The sequence below is a fragment of the Taeniopygia guttata genome, chromosome 4, assembly GCF_048771995.1.
Source record: "Taeniopygia guttata chromosome 4, bTaeGut7.mat, whole genome shotgun sequence".
Lineage (NCBI taxonomy): Eukaryota > Metazoa > Chordata > Aves > Passeriformes > Estrildidae > Taeniopygia > Taeniopygia guttata.
Genome location: NC_133028.1, coordinates 22,959,577 through 22,974,267, shown reverse-complemented (window position 1 = coordinate 22,974,267; position 14,691 = coordinate 22,959,577). Strand labels below are relative to the sequence as shown.

At 39.2% G+C, this 14,691-nt stretch overlaps 1 protein-coding gene across 6 annotated transcripts in view; it reads right to left on the bottom strand.

Moving 5' to 3' along the window:
• Nucleotides 1-12,418: 12,418 nt before the first annotated feature.
• Nucleotides 12,419-14,691, bottom strand: part of N4BP2 (NEDD4 binding protein 2) — a 46,155-nt gene continuing 43,882 nt past the window's right edge. For 4 of the 6 annotated variants that reach the window (XM_072928091.1, XM_072928089.1, XM_072928094.1 and 1 more), the window contains 2 exons: nt 13,378-14,592; nt 12,419-12,522 (listed from right to left, as the gene is read on the bottom strand). The gene's annotated coding sequence lies outside the window, so the exon portion shown is untranslated. The remainder of the gene's footprint in view (nt 12,523-13,377; nt 14,593-14,691) is intronic. The other 2 variants (XM_072928092.1, XM_072928093.1) reach the window with 2 other exon arrangements.

The window sequence follows — 14,691 nt, the reverse complement described above, 5'->3', positions numbered from 1 at the left end:
CTTTGGTATAACTGCTATTAGTATGCTGTGAGACATTCCCTGCCTCTGACTTTCACCAAGACTGGCAGAATCCTGAATCCTTAAATGATCAGTTCACATTCCCTTGAAAATGTAGCCATGCTCTCTAGAGGTAGTCAGGAGAAAAAAGCTCTTTGCTAAGCAATTTAACTATTTAAACAATCCTATAGGAAATAGTAACACAGAACCACTTGTGACAATGAGGAAGCAAAGACTTCAGAAGCGAATCTCAAGTCACATGAACCTAAACAATTTTAAAAGAAAAGAAAGATTCACAGATTAAAAAAAAAAAAAAAAAAAAAAGAGGTTTTTTTTTTTTTCTTACAAATTGCTTTCAACAATCAAGAAGCACAAACCAAAGAAAGCCCCGCTACTGATGCTTGCCCCAGTCAAAATTTCATTTGAAGGAAATATAACTGTCCTGGCATTTACTCTTGTAAAACTGAACTAAGAGTACTCTTCAGAGTATGTAATTGCTTTTGAGCTCCTGCCAGCATTCAGTCAAATTTTTCTATTTTGAAAGCATTTGTTTCTTCCCCACTAACTGTGTGCAAGATTCACTGCTCACACAGGCTGACACACAAGATGCTCCAAAAATCACTAACAGCAAAACTGAAGACGAATTAGTTCTGATGAACAAGAGTAATTAAAAAGTATCACTGCATAATTTCAAAATGCCATGTGTTTGTTACATAAATAATACATTTCTGTTTTCTTCATATATGTAGAGACGCATCACAGCTGAAGGCTATTTGCACAGAAATAAATGATGGCCACAAAGGGCATATGCTGTATTTTACTGTAACACTCTCCACTTTCAGTACCCTAACACACCACCTCCCTCCCCCTTTATTTCTAGTACACTCCAAGCTTTGGCTTACTCCACAAAGAAGGGGAAACAAAGGAATAGATGAGCCTAGAGAGAACATTTCACAGGTACGGACAGCTGCTGTTGGCCCTGGTTTCATTTTGTGCGGAGGCCGTGCCCTACCTCTCCCGCGCTGGGGCACTCCCGCATCTCCCCGGCCGCAGGAAGGTGTGTGGCCGGAGCACGCTGCTCCGTGGAGGTGGCCCCGGGCCGGGGCTGTCCCCGTGCGCGCTCCGGTTGCGGCATCTGCGGGACTCATTGCAGCAGCCGGCGCTTCCTGGCCCGCCACACCGCGCTCGCTTCTAGGAAAGGCCATGGAGGCTCGGGCTGCTTCACGGCATTCCCGCCTGCCGGGAAACGGGCTGCGCTGTGAATTTAAGTTTCAGCGGCAGCAGAGGAAAATTTGCTTTTAAAGATTCATTAGGTCTAACTCCACTCTCTAGCCTTCTCTGTTCTCCAAACAAGCTCTCAAGGGAACTAAGCAAGACCTGTACAAAACACATCTATGAAAAATTCAAAAAGCATATGTGGGATAAACATTCATTTTTTATATGAATAATAATCTCTCTTGCAGAGTATTCTATTTCAAAATTGGGTCAGCAATATAGTTTGAAAACACCTCAATTTTACCACAAGACAGTAGTGTTCTGTTCAGACAAAGTTGCATATTCTTAAGAGAAAGTTTCCATGCACCAACTATCCTTTTCAGAACAAATATTTCTTTGGTGCAAGTAGTCCTCAGTGCCTTCATGTTCATTGTGTTGTGTACACTGGAATGTGGGGAAAAATAAGGATGTCCAAAGCATGACTTCTGCAATTTCATAAATGCCAAAACAGAGAAAGACAGATAAAAGGATTGTTCTGGCACTCAACTTGTTGATTACTTGTTATTATGCTGGTTATTTTGAAAGAAAATATAAAAATTATTAAAAACTGAAAGAGATATTAGGGACTAATGAATATGCCTAGTTGACAGACAATAACAGAAGCTAAAATATCCCACTATGACAGTGCAGAACTTTTTTCAAAGCAAATATTGTTCTACATTCCATCAGTGAATAAAAAAAAACCCTGGTATATAACAAGGTCCATATTGTGATCCTGTGGACAAATTGCCCTCAATGGCCCTGATCTTGCATTTGTTAACAACAATTCATGTGCCTCCACATATAATTGGGACTACATATGTGCATATTGAAGTATTATCTGTAATTAGGCACATATCTGGTCCTTGTTGCAGCCTCAAGGTAAGAGTAGCATTAGTGTATTAAAATAATTACACAAGTTTACCTCACTGGATGGAAAACATTTGATTAAGCATCAATAAAAAGCGGTGTCCTTTAAAGAACAGTACTTCAAAGTGACCTTTAAAGACATTACTGAGTACTTCTGTGCCTCAGTATACAACCAGTTTTATAAATATTTGCAAATGTTTATGTCCCTTTCTCTCATATTCTGTCTTGGTTTGACAGCACAGTGTACTACAACCATTACAAGATTGCAGAAAATCTTCTGATCACAAATCAGAGATGGAGTCTAAGCTGCTGGCTTTTTTTTTTCTCCATCAATTTGATTTTCAAAAATTTACTGACTTTATTAAGATAATTTTGAATATGGAATTCAATATATAACACTGTATCTTCTTTTACGCTTTTTTTTTTTGTTTATGCTTTCATCACTCATAACAATAGAAGATATTATTTTAATAGTAAGGTAAGAGCTTTTATAAAATCACTAGGTATAAGAATGCATGTCTTGTGTGAATAGTGATCTTTAGTAAACTTCAGGGTTTGCTCCCTCTTTCTTTGGAATACAGGCACTAGTGTGTGGTTACAGAGATCTCGGACTTCACTGACGATGTGAGCACAAGAAGCCCTACAACAGTCGCTCTTTGGCAGTGTCTGACCTGCACTTCAGTAATCTCACGCAGGTAAAATGCCTCACACTTGATCATGGCTGAATACAATTCACAGAAGGTGAGTGGGGCTGCCAACCTGCAATGGGATGGGATGAAAAGCAGAGAACAGCAGCACTGAGCTCTTTGCAGATAGAGGATTCAAGTGACTATACATCCCACGGAAAACAAATCTGGCATTTGTTGAAAGAGCTGTTCCAACAAAGGAAAGCAGGACTACTGTATCAAAAGGGGTAAGTTTATCAGCTGAACCAAATGGGATTTTCATTTATGCCAAGAATATCTCTGGCATCTACTACAAGATCATTGTAAGAATGACTCGCTATCGCTAAACATTTCCAGGTGATGGACAGCATCTTATAGGGGAAAATAAAAACAGTCAGGAACTTCCAATTTCAAAATTCATCTTAGATACTGATAGTGCACGCTGAAGGCTGGAATTTCAGTGGAATTAGCTCATACATAAACAAACCATGCAGGCAAACAACCAGCTTTTTAGATCAGCCACAAAATGCTTCAGAGAGTTAAAGCAGTTAATATGATAACTATTATTGCCATTATCTACTCCCTACCTCAATTATATCTCAGCAGAGCTCCTGTTTATGTCAGGATAACAGAAGATTAATTTTTCACTTTGAGCACTGTGTATGCTAGTTCTTGAAGAGACTTGACATGGCAAGGAAATTTAAATACTTAGACTAAAAGAAGAGGTTGAAACCACAGACAATACTTCCACTAGCTTTGCAATGCTTGAATGTACATATTGTCTTTGCCTACCTACTCTACTCTTCTAAGTCCCACCTCACACAGAGGTGGGGTCTGTAAAACAGCGCCCACAGTTCTTCTCCAGTGTGCTGACTGCTGACTGCTCCTTCCAATTGCACCACAGATAGGCAATAACTCTCCTCACATCCCTTAGCTAAACACCCTCAAGGTGAGGAAGGAGGCACGAAGACTACCCTCAGTGACCAGAAGAGTCACTGCAGCTTTGCACCTTCACCTCCTTGGGCACAGTGGGCACCGCAGGGCATGGACAAGGCCTGAGAACAACTCCTGCAAGCAGGGGAGGGAGGAGGAAGAAGGCTGGCAGGTATCAACACAGGGCAGAGACACTGTTGCCTGGTTAGTGACAACACCCAGAAGATGCAGCCCCTGTGACACAGAAACTGTGGCTGTTGTGACTCCAGTTTGGACTCTCTGCCAGGTCACCAGGTTGTCAAGGTCACAATACCTGGTTTTCAGCTCTGTGGATGAAGTGTACTTGCTCCATTCAGATACAAACCTACAGACTGCTTCCACAGCACAGGTCTCCTGAAAACTAATCCATCAGCTGCAGTCTGTCTGGAGACTGTAAGCAAATAGCTCCTTGCTGCACTGTCATGCATTCACCCAGCTGATTCTCTGACACCTGCATTAGCTGCCTCTTCTTTTCTTAACTCCTTTCAAGACAATTTTGATCTATAGCCCTGTTTTGCCAATCAGCCTCCCTTCACCTCAGAGAGTGTCAGCATTTCAGTCCATAGTGGCATTCAGTGGTGGCACCCCTGGTTCACAGCCTGTACCTTTGCAAGGTGCTGCATCCTTTCCCCAGACTACTCCACCAAAAAATCTCCACTGAACTCATTCACTTCCTAAGGTGGCTACCACAGGGGTCTTCGCTATTCCTTGTCGCAAGAGCAAGATGGCAGTTTACTCTTGGCAGAGTAATTCAGCTGTCTGATATATTTGTAATACTGACAGATTAATAGCCAGATTATCTTGCAAGGTGCTTTTATATTTTAAAGAATTGAAAGGACGCTTAGAAGCTTGGATGAGGGCTTTTATACAGATATTTTACCCTTAAGTACAATAACTTTTTCAATGCCTTTCTAAAATTAAGAAAACAAACAACATGCAATGACTCCATATTTTCAAAGCCAGGATGTCTTGTCATCTCAAAAACAATCTCCTTCCAGAATTAAAAAAAAATTTGCAGCCATAAAAACGTGGAAATGTTTCTTTCGCTCCCTTGTTCACAAAACTGAGATCCTGTTCCTGTTTTCAAATTTCAGTATTTTACTTTGAAAAAAAAAAACCAAAACTACATTTTGGGTTTAATTTCTAATTTATGAAATTTCAAGAAACCAGAGAACAAAGGCTTTTTTAGAAGCCTTTGCAAAAAATCACTTCTAGATCAAGACAACACCTGAAAATACCTCTGTTTCTTTCTCTGTCAGTTTTAACCATTGTAAATGATGAGAAAGATTTATGATCAAATATTCAGTAATCTTGTCAACTTTATTATTAGCAAGGGAACTCAAGTTATTAGATTTAAAGCAAATTCCCTCATATTGAGAATGTGAAATCTTGATATAAAACAACAATGAACACCGACTGCTGTTATTTACAAGATTAAATGAGATGTGAAGTCCTAGTAAAGCGATGAAAGCTTTTGTGTAAAAAAATATGTGTATTGATACACATGCTTACACATTGCACATACATATAAAACCGCTTAATGAGCTATCTTATATTTTTAAAAAATCAATTTAATTTCTTTAGTAATAGTACCTATAATAATATATAAGCAATGAATAACAATGCATCTAAAGTTCTATCCAATTCACTATAGTTGCTGAGAAAAACAGTTTAACTCTCATTCTAATTATAGAATTAGACAAAATAAATACTTATTTTATCTTCAAGATCCCTCTTTCTGTGGCTAATCACACCTTGATTCGACAATTTACAAACTACACGGGGAACACAGACTGTTAGAACTACTCCAAAAATTAACAAAAATCCTGTAAGACTCATGTACTGATCGGAGATCCTAAATCTCTAAATAGAACTCAATAAGATCTGACAATGCTAAGTACCCACTTAAAGATTCAAGCCATTAGTCTGAAGTAATTTTTCTCCATGTTGATGGCGTGACATGGTAAATGACAAACTATGTGGCATTCTGGATCATTTTCAAAAGGGATCCATTTTCAGTATAGATGTTCTCTACAAATTAAAATTGGGGTCAATCAAGTGTAGGAAAATAAGCCCTTCAGAGAGGACCAGCTCATAAACCATTCTCAGTCTGACCCAATACCCTCAAAGTCACCAGAAATGGAGCAGCATGTCATGCCTGAAGTTAGGTAAGCCTAGCGTTCTCCTTCTGCAGGATACTGCATATGTCACCTCTCTTTCCCACCCTTCTCTGTGCTGATTTTTCTCCTCTGTGCTTAAACAGAGAAGAAATTTTTGAGTTTCACTACAGATGCAGCTGTACATGGAGCAGCTGGTGTGCAAATGTCACACACGCGTACGTTCGAGCGCAGAAGTTCATCAACCATCTGTCCGTCTGCTGCCCCTCACAGCCGCCGTTTCTGTACACACACATATACATATATGTATATATACACATATATATATATTCACACTGACACAGAGCTGCTTCTGGGTCCAGATGGGGATACAGACACACTTGCAGATGAACATGGATAAAGTGCTGCGTGCTGATTCCAGTGCTATCACACAAACCTGTGAATAGTTTTTCTACCTGAATGACTTACAGGTCAAAAAGCAAATTTTCAGCAACTCTAACTGCATCGTAGCCAAACTGAAGCCTTGATAATATAAAACGCATTATATTTAAGTAATTGACCTTAATCAGACTACTATGTGTGTAGTATTATTGACATATGGAAATGTTTGCAACTTTGGGCCTCATATTTTTCATGCCATATCCTCTTTTAACACAGTTCTATTTCTTGAAGTTTGGGACAAATCAAAAAGGCATATTTTTGATTTGTGAATATATGTTGATAACATAGTTTTGTAGGATTTTTTTTTTTTCCAGATTTAACTCTTCAAAATCTCCCCAAATTTTTATGTAGTATTCTTTGGCTGTTGAAGTACTCTTTTATTTGCAACCTTCAACAATTATTGTGTTTTCTTTCCAGTGAACCTATCCCTACCCCTATTTCTGCTTGTTCTTTTTTTTTTTTTACCATCTGGAGACACAGGCATCGATTTCTCTTTCATACACAACTTGCATTTCATACTTCTAAATAATAATTTAAAATTTCTCCGGAGAATGATGCATTATTTGCTAGACTGGATGCATAGAAGTGTATATGCACATATATAGATACACAAAAATATTGAAAATAATTCTGTGATATTTAAAATCTAACTATTTCAGTGATGGATCAATACATTTGTGTACAAAAAAATCACATTCATATGTGCATGCATATGTGTATGTCCATATACATATATATATATATGGACACATAGATATTAATTAATTGCAAAAGACAATACAGATGCAGATACAGATTGCTGTAGGAAACAACGTATTGTGGGCAAGATATCTTACCATTGTTTGAAAACCTACATACATATTTTGCATCAAATGGATGCATTATTGAAATGACCATGGTCTACATACAGGTACATATGTATTTGTATGCACATGAGCGGAGATTACTGCTGTTTTAAATGGGGATTTGCAATAACCTAGGTATCTAATTGATAGAGTTTTACATATACAATTACATAGTCACCCATTGTAAACTGTTATACTTCTGCTGTGTATGCAGCCATTGCGTTTATTAGACCCATCTTTACAATACATTACAATGACTTGTTGTTAAGCAGATTCATGGATTTATATTAAATCCCACCAATGTGTGACAAGATAAATTGTTAAAACAAACTGGCATCTCCATATACACACTTGCATTTGCAGGCAAAAGGACCTTCCCTCTTTCAGAGCCTGTGCCAAGCCCACTGCAGTGGAGAAGGCTGACTTCTGTGTGTTTTGGCTCTAACCTGAGGTAGGACCACACTCCTCTCCCTTGTTTGCACACTGCTTGATCTTGCTGGCTCCCTTAAAAGCTACAAAGTAATCAACAGTAACAGTACAGCTAAAAGCTAATACATGAATGCTACAGGTGATACAACATGCTCCTCAATGTTAAAAGATCTTTAAACATTGCGCTACCTTATCTCCATTTTCCTCAATGGATCCTTTGAAAGATCTCCAACTTTACTTTCAGAAGTCTCTTCAGGTTTAACTTTGCTCTGATTTTATAAAATGCCTACCACAAAATAAGGAGATTCTCAAGCCTAGATCTTCTCCCCCTTATATCAGAGGGAGAAGAAGGAGGTTCTTCATGTTCATTAAGTTCTGTATTTGCACAGGTTTGATTTCAGTGGGAGGTAAAGGTGGAGGAGGAAAATGTTAGTTAGAACAAAATTAGCCAGTGTTCCATGGAAGATTATTTTTGTGCATTTTGTGAGAAGAATAAAATGTCAGATGTACAGGTATTTTGAGGAGTAATAATGATATTGCAGTCGATCAAACAATACACATATTTACTGCATGTCACCATTTGTTTTGCTGTGATGAACATCAAACCTCGTACGTTCATGAGCAAAGCTAGCAAAGGAAGCAACAATAATTTTATTGGGTATTTGTTTTACAAAACAGAAACCCCCTGATAATTTTAGATTTTTCCCTCTTAGGATTGCCCACAACAAAAACCTTTTTCTTGTCTGTGTATGTATCAGAGCATTAAAAATCATAGTCTAGATTTCACATAGCAGAAACTGCCATCTTTAATATAATTCTTAAATTTTGTGTGCACACATGTACATAAAAATGTTAAAAATTCGAAGAGCTTGCTTTGAAATAATTTCAATTACTTTTCAACTAGCAGATGTGATATAAAACATACAATTATCATAATTTGTCCTGCATTCGTTGAGTTACAATTTTTATCTTTTTACTTTTTCAATAAATTTTTAAAAGGAATTGTCTTCCACAATCTATGCTATTACTTAGTATTCATGCACTATATCTAGCACAGAGACAAAAAAAGAGATAATATGTATCCAATATACAAGCAGGAATTTTTTTCTTACCATGCAGCCTCTCTAGAATTCCTTCATTCAAGCTGATAAAATTAGATAAAATAAATGGGCATGCATACTTGCCTTCATCAGACTGCCTGTGTTCCATGAATAGTTTTGATTAAAGCACAATTTCAAAGGAATGTGCTTTCTTTCTTTCTTTCTTTCTTTCTTTCTTTCTTTCTTTCTTTTTTTTTTTTTTTCCTGGAATTAGCACAAGTTATACCTGGTAGCTCAGATTTTATATTGATTTATGTCTTACACCAACCATATGCCAGAGCAGAATATATATTTTAGTGCCTGTTTTCCTTTACTTTCCTCTGATTCCATTACAACCTTGATCTCTTGCCACCTTTATATAAAACATGTGATACTACAGAGAGCAGCAGGTCGTATGGAATAGGTTAAGAGGAGAAAAGACTCTACAACCAAATGTAATACATAAATCCTTCTCTCTCATTCTTCAGCTGAGTATTTTGAGAAGCCATTTCATATATTTAGAGCTGACATCTACTTGGCTTTCAGTTGGTTTAAAGATCATGCGAATGTCCATACTACAGCAAATCTTAATGCAGAGTTCTTCAGAGAGAACCATAGAAAGCTCTTCTTGATTTTTACATACTCTGAATGAAAATGATCACACATATGAAAAGAGAGATATTTTTAGGAGAGAGATGTTTTAACATTATGAGAACATTTCCCATGCTTTATTTTTGAATCCTGATGGATTTGATTAAAACTCAGAGATACTTTACCCAACAGCTTTTCATCCAGAATTAAAACTCCACTGAAAGAGATGGGAATTTAAAAACTTACATTTAAATTGATGGAAAATAAATAAATTACATTAAGGGGTTTTACGACAGCTGTTTCATAATATATTTTTATAGTGAAAAAAACAAAAGCTCACAGGTAACTAGGTAGATAATTAATAGACAGGTTAATTAATAGATATTTCAGTGTATCAGTAGCTCAGTAACTTAAAACTCCAAAGCCTTTACCGGTTTTTAAGCACAGTCATTTGATGGAAAAAAAAGAGGCAAGCTGAAGACTGTGTCCACTGGCATGCCTATCAATGAAAGGAAAGAACAGTTTTCTTGCAAGTTTGAGAGGTTTCATATTTTTCAATGGCCATGGCACAGCAAATAACCAAAAGAGACCCCTAGCTACATAGCGGTCTTGGTCTCATGCTTTTATATTAGGAGAGCCAGTTTTATCTATGTTATGACGTAAATCAGTCTAACCTTCAAAAGCAACACACTGTCACTCGTGAGGAGAAGTGGTATCACCAGATGGTACAACAACCTCAAGCTGGCAAGTGTCAGTTACTGGTACTCACGCTTGTGTGTGACAAGCGGCATCACGCACAGTATGCAACCACAGCCCACTGTGCCAGCTTCTGCAAGGAGAGGTGTTTGCTCCTTTTCCAACACATGCTGGGTCTTTCCTACGTGACAGGTCACCATGGCTCCCCATAGAGAAATCCCCAAACCATAGGAGAATCCTTGTGTGGTTTCCATTAGGTTCATATGTTTTGTCAGGTAAAGAGAAGCATGCCAAGTTCAGCCCCACTCTCATCCCTTAGCAATTTACACTTCTACTTGGCTTCTGTAACCAAAGACCAAATGCAATTGCTCATGCAAAAGCAACACAGTGCAGATGCAGCAGCAGGCAACTGTGCAGGGGGGAGCAATAAAGGGCTGCAATAAACACAGGGCATGGCCACAAATAAGGCTGGGCACAAATCACTCCTGTACTCGCTCTGCAGGAAATGCATGCACACACCAAGTGCTCAGACCATGCTCCCCCCCATCCTCCAGCCACCCTGTCGGCAGTGACAGACTGGGACTGCTGGGAATGTTGCTCTGTGCCACTTTGCCAGCTGCTCATATTAGACCTGATACAGCAAGGTTTGTAGCCATGACTTCCAGTACTCGTACTCTGCTTTGCAGAGATTTCTCAGGCTCCAAAAATCTCCCCTTCCACTGTATACTCATCCTTCTGGTGGACTGGAAATGTTTTCCAGTCAGTTCTCAGAATGTCAGTTCTTCACTGACACTAAAATTAAAGGACAACTAATTCCTGCTAAGCAAATATGAAACTCTACTTGGTTTTGTGGAGAAGAGGTAATAGTAGGCTACAGCCTACAAATTTTGTTGTTATAATGCTTTGTTGCATTTGCGTGATCCTGCGCAGCATCTTAAGGCCATAAATGCTTTAATAGTGGGCTTGAGATAGCTGCAGCCAACTTCCTTTCTTAATTGCTATGCTGCGGTTATCTCAAAATATTCTTCAGCTGTAAGTTGTGTCATAGCAGGGAAACATTTGAAAATTGCAGATTTAATAAACCACACAGCACTAGCCAAAAACACAAGAACCTAATTTGGGAATGATGTTAAGCTGTGTGGTGTGATGTCAAAAATGTTACATCAAGACTTTGAAAAAGGCAAGTTTTACATTTACTTATTTTGTCAATTTTCAAACAATAATCAAAAGCACTATAGAAAAATCTCCAATTTTTCATTTTATGATCAATGTCAATCAAAATAATCACTTGAATTGTGCATTCAGTAACATTCTACTGTTTCTTAGAGAAAACTGTAGAATCCCAGCACAAAAATTTCACAAAGAAAATGGGGGCTTAAGAGTTAATTTTCACAGAAAATCTTTTACATTAAAGTGCCTAACCCACCTGCTGCTATAGATCTAGAACTGCACAGCAAAAACAAGAGGAGAATCAGCAGAATTTCATCTCCCTGCCTGGGTGCCCTCCTGGCTGTTATCAGAAAGCAGTACTGAGAAAAGTTCCTCGGGAGCTTCCGCGGGTACAGCCCCACTGCTCTACAAAACAGGCCAGCCTGTGAGACCGCCACCACGCTGGCTGCTCATTTCCTGTGTGCTCTGGGTGTGCTGCACATCACCCACTTACATCTTTGAGGATTTATATGGCTTGCTCCTCACTGTACAAGAGATTACTTCCCTAACATCACTGGTACTATCAGTTGTTACCAGCAATGTGACTTTAGCATTAGTTTCTCTATTTTGAGGCCTGATGCTCTTCTGCTATGAGAAGATTTCACACTGCTTTGGCACAGTAAAATTACCTTAAAATGAGATTAAATTACAGTAATTTACAGTCATGTTATCCTGCTGATGGCCTATGAATCTCGCTATACATGAAAATCAAACCCATTTTTAAATTTAAATATTTGTTCTCGAACTTAGGAAGTACAGATTACTTATAAAAACACTGATTCTCTATAACAACAAACCTACAGATTTTTCTGGTTTGCAGCACCTAATCTGGGGAATGTAAAACTTGGTATTATGCCTCACTAAGACCTACTCTCTAAACTTAGCAGGAAGCAAGTGCACATGTGGCTTTTCGACCCTGCAGTTACTGCCCAAATCTCAAACATGGTATTCACGTGAAGTCTGTACCCACTTTCTCTGGTAGATTTGACTCCATTTGTATTATAGATCTTCAGACTGGTCTCAGAAAAACTACATCAAACCCCATTTTAAAGTCAAGTAAGTATACACATATGGTCCTTCCCACTGGAAAACCACGAACACACCACACACTGACATAAATGATGGGGTTGAAAATGTAGGATATGAAGCACCACAATATAAAGCACAATCCCACCTTATTCCAACAGCAACAGACACCAAAATATGCTGACAGATGTGCCTGTTAACAACTAACTTATCTCATTTACTGTACCTTTTTCTTCTCCAAGTATTTTATTCAGGATAAATCCCACGTTAAAGCTGGCTTCTGCCAGATGCCACAGTTCAACTCCTGCCCCGTCCAAAGGTGGAAACACAGCTGAAAGGAGAAGTTAGAAAATCTTAAATCCACATTCAGATTTTTTGATGGTTCCAGCATCTGTCTGACACAAATCCCCTCAAAAAAAAAGCAGAGAAGAAGCCATAGGAGTGACCTGAACACAGAGTTACAGATGTGGCCATTTAGATGGAAATATTCCATCTCAGAAGGTGGCACAGGCATTTGTTAGACCCAGCAGGGCCAGGCAGCTGCTGGAGCCAGAGCCAGCAACATATATGCTGTCAAATTAAAAATACTTTGACTCTCGTTCCAGTTCTAAGAATGTGTTTCTCAAATTCTCACAACAAAATCTTCACCTAAATTTGTTTGGGAATATTTAAGATGAAGCAGAACAGTTTCCTCACAAGCATGATGTGCTTCACAAACAGGGAAAAAGAGGATCGTTTGAAATGTTGCAGATTTATACATGTCTATCACTCCTGCGTTCATAGTTCATACAACAGAAAAGGGCATCAGAATCAGATCCACCATCTTAAGAGTAACTCACATTTTTTCTTTTTCCTTATATCAGTTAACATGGAAGAAACTGGCATTGTACAGCCATCACACCCTTCCTTTACTTTATATAAGGCCTTTTTTCTCTGAGGTGGAAAAAAACTCTGGAACAAATGAAAATGCAGCAAATGCAAATCTAGGCCAGTGTGTAATTGTATATCTCAACACCAAGCATTTAACAGATGGTATTTAGCAGAAAAGTAACAATGATTATGTGAATCAACTTCACAAACTTATTAATAAAAGTAATTAACAAAAGTAAACCTAAATATATTGAATTTTATCCAGAATATCAATTCATATTAAGATTCCTAGGAAAAAAAATTGCAATGAACTCACCAGAGGCAGGAAGCTGAATGAGACTGTTGAAAATAGACGTTAAAGAAGTCAACTATCCTAGACGAGACAAGGGAAGAAAAAAAGAAGAGTGGTTTTCTGTGCTCCTGGCTTTTTCAGATAGACTTCTTTTTTAGCAGATTAGAGCAATTATATAATTGAAGACAAAAGATCCAAGAGCTCTAAAGGTAACCAAAGACACCTGCACATACAGGCCAAAGTAGTCCTGGCAACTGGGTCTAGTTCATCTGGAGGCAGCAGTCCCAGCAGACCCAGATGCAGTGTGACGAGAAAGTGGAGAGGTTTAGCGTAAGTCAGCGTTCTGGGGAGAGCCTCACAGCTCTGCCTCTGCGGGTTTGTTGTGGGTTGGTATATCTTTCTCTCTTTGGTGACTATGGGAGCAGATGTAAAAACCTTGAAGATGGGGGAGGGAGGCAAACCTCCAGGCTGCAGAAAGCTTTCTCTTTGTACTCTGCTGCTTCTACAGCTGCCTCCTCCCTGCTACAGGCGCTAATGTCACAGCACAGCCCAGCAGCTCAGTACGTGCGAGGAGAAAAGGAGCAGCAGATCAGCAACTGCCCGGCATGGCAACTCACACTCCAGTAGCAGAACGACATTTGGGATTTTTTTGCAACCTGGAATATGGCTGTTCCTGGAATATGACCCTGCCTTTACAGAGGAGAGTGTGCATGTTTAACTGACTTTGTGCAAAAACCCAAGGCAGGCACTTTGGGCTGATTGAACATTGCTGTACATGGTTTTGTTGTAATTCAGTGAGGATCCCTCTGAAGTTCTGGTCAGGATTGATTAGTAGTATCATTTTATCAGCATGCATCTCCTCTCTTCTACCAGCAAAAGGAGGCTGAGCAGGTGGAGGCACCACAGACATTGAGACTCCCACCTTTCCCTTTTCACAGACAAACTGAGCTGGCCAGATCCGCCAGCTACCACAACAACTACCACAACACTGAAAGCAAAGCTGTAATGGTAGCCTCAGGATTTCAAGTGTTATTTAGGGTCAATACTTTAGGAGCCATCAGCACAAGAGGTTGTCCACTTTGTATGATCAGGCAATCAGACTGCAGGGAGGGCATTCCTGTCCCATTCTCCTGAAGAAACCCGAGTGCACTGGCACAGCAGGAGAGCCGCCCCTGAGCTGAAGGTGAAGGGCAGTGGAATGTCTGGTCCTCAGGCACGAGCACTGGCTTCCCAAGCAGCCTGGAAACCCAGAGGCACAGAAGTGGAAAGTAAGTCCTTTGGACTCAGTGGAATGATCTCTGACCATCTCTAGCCATGACACAGCAGAAACGGACTGCC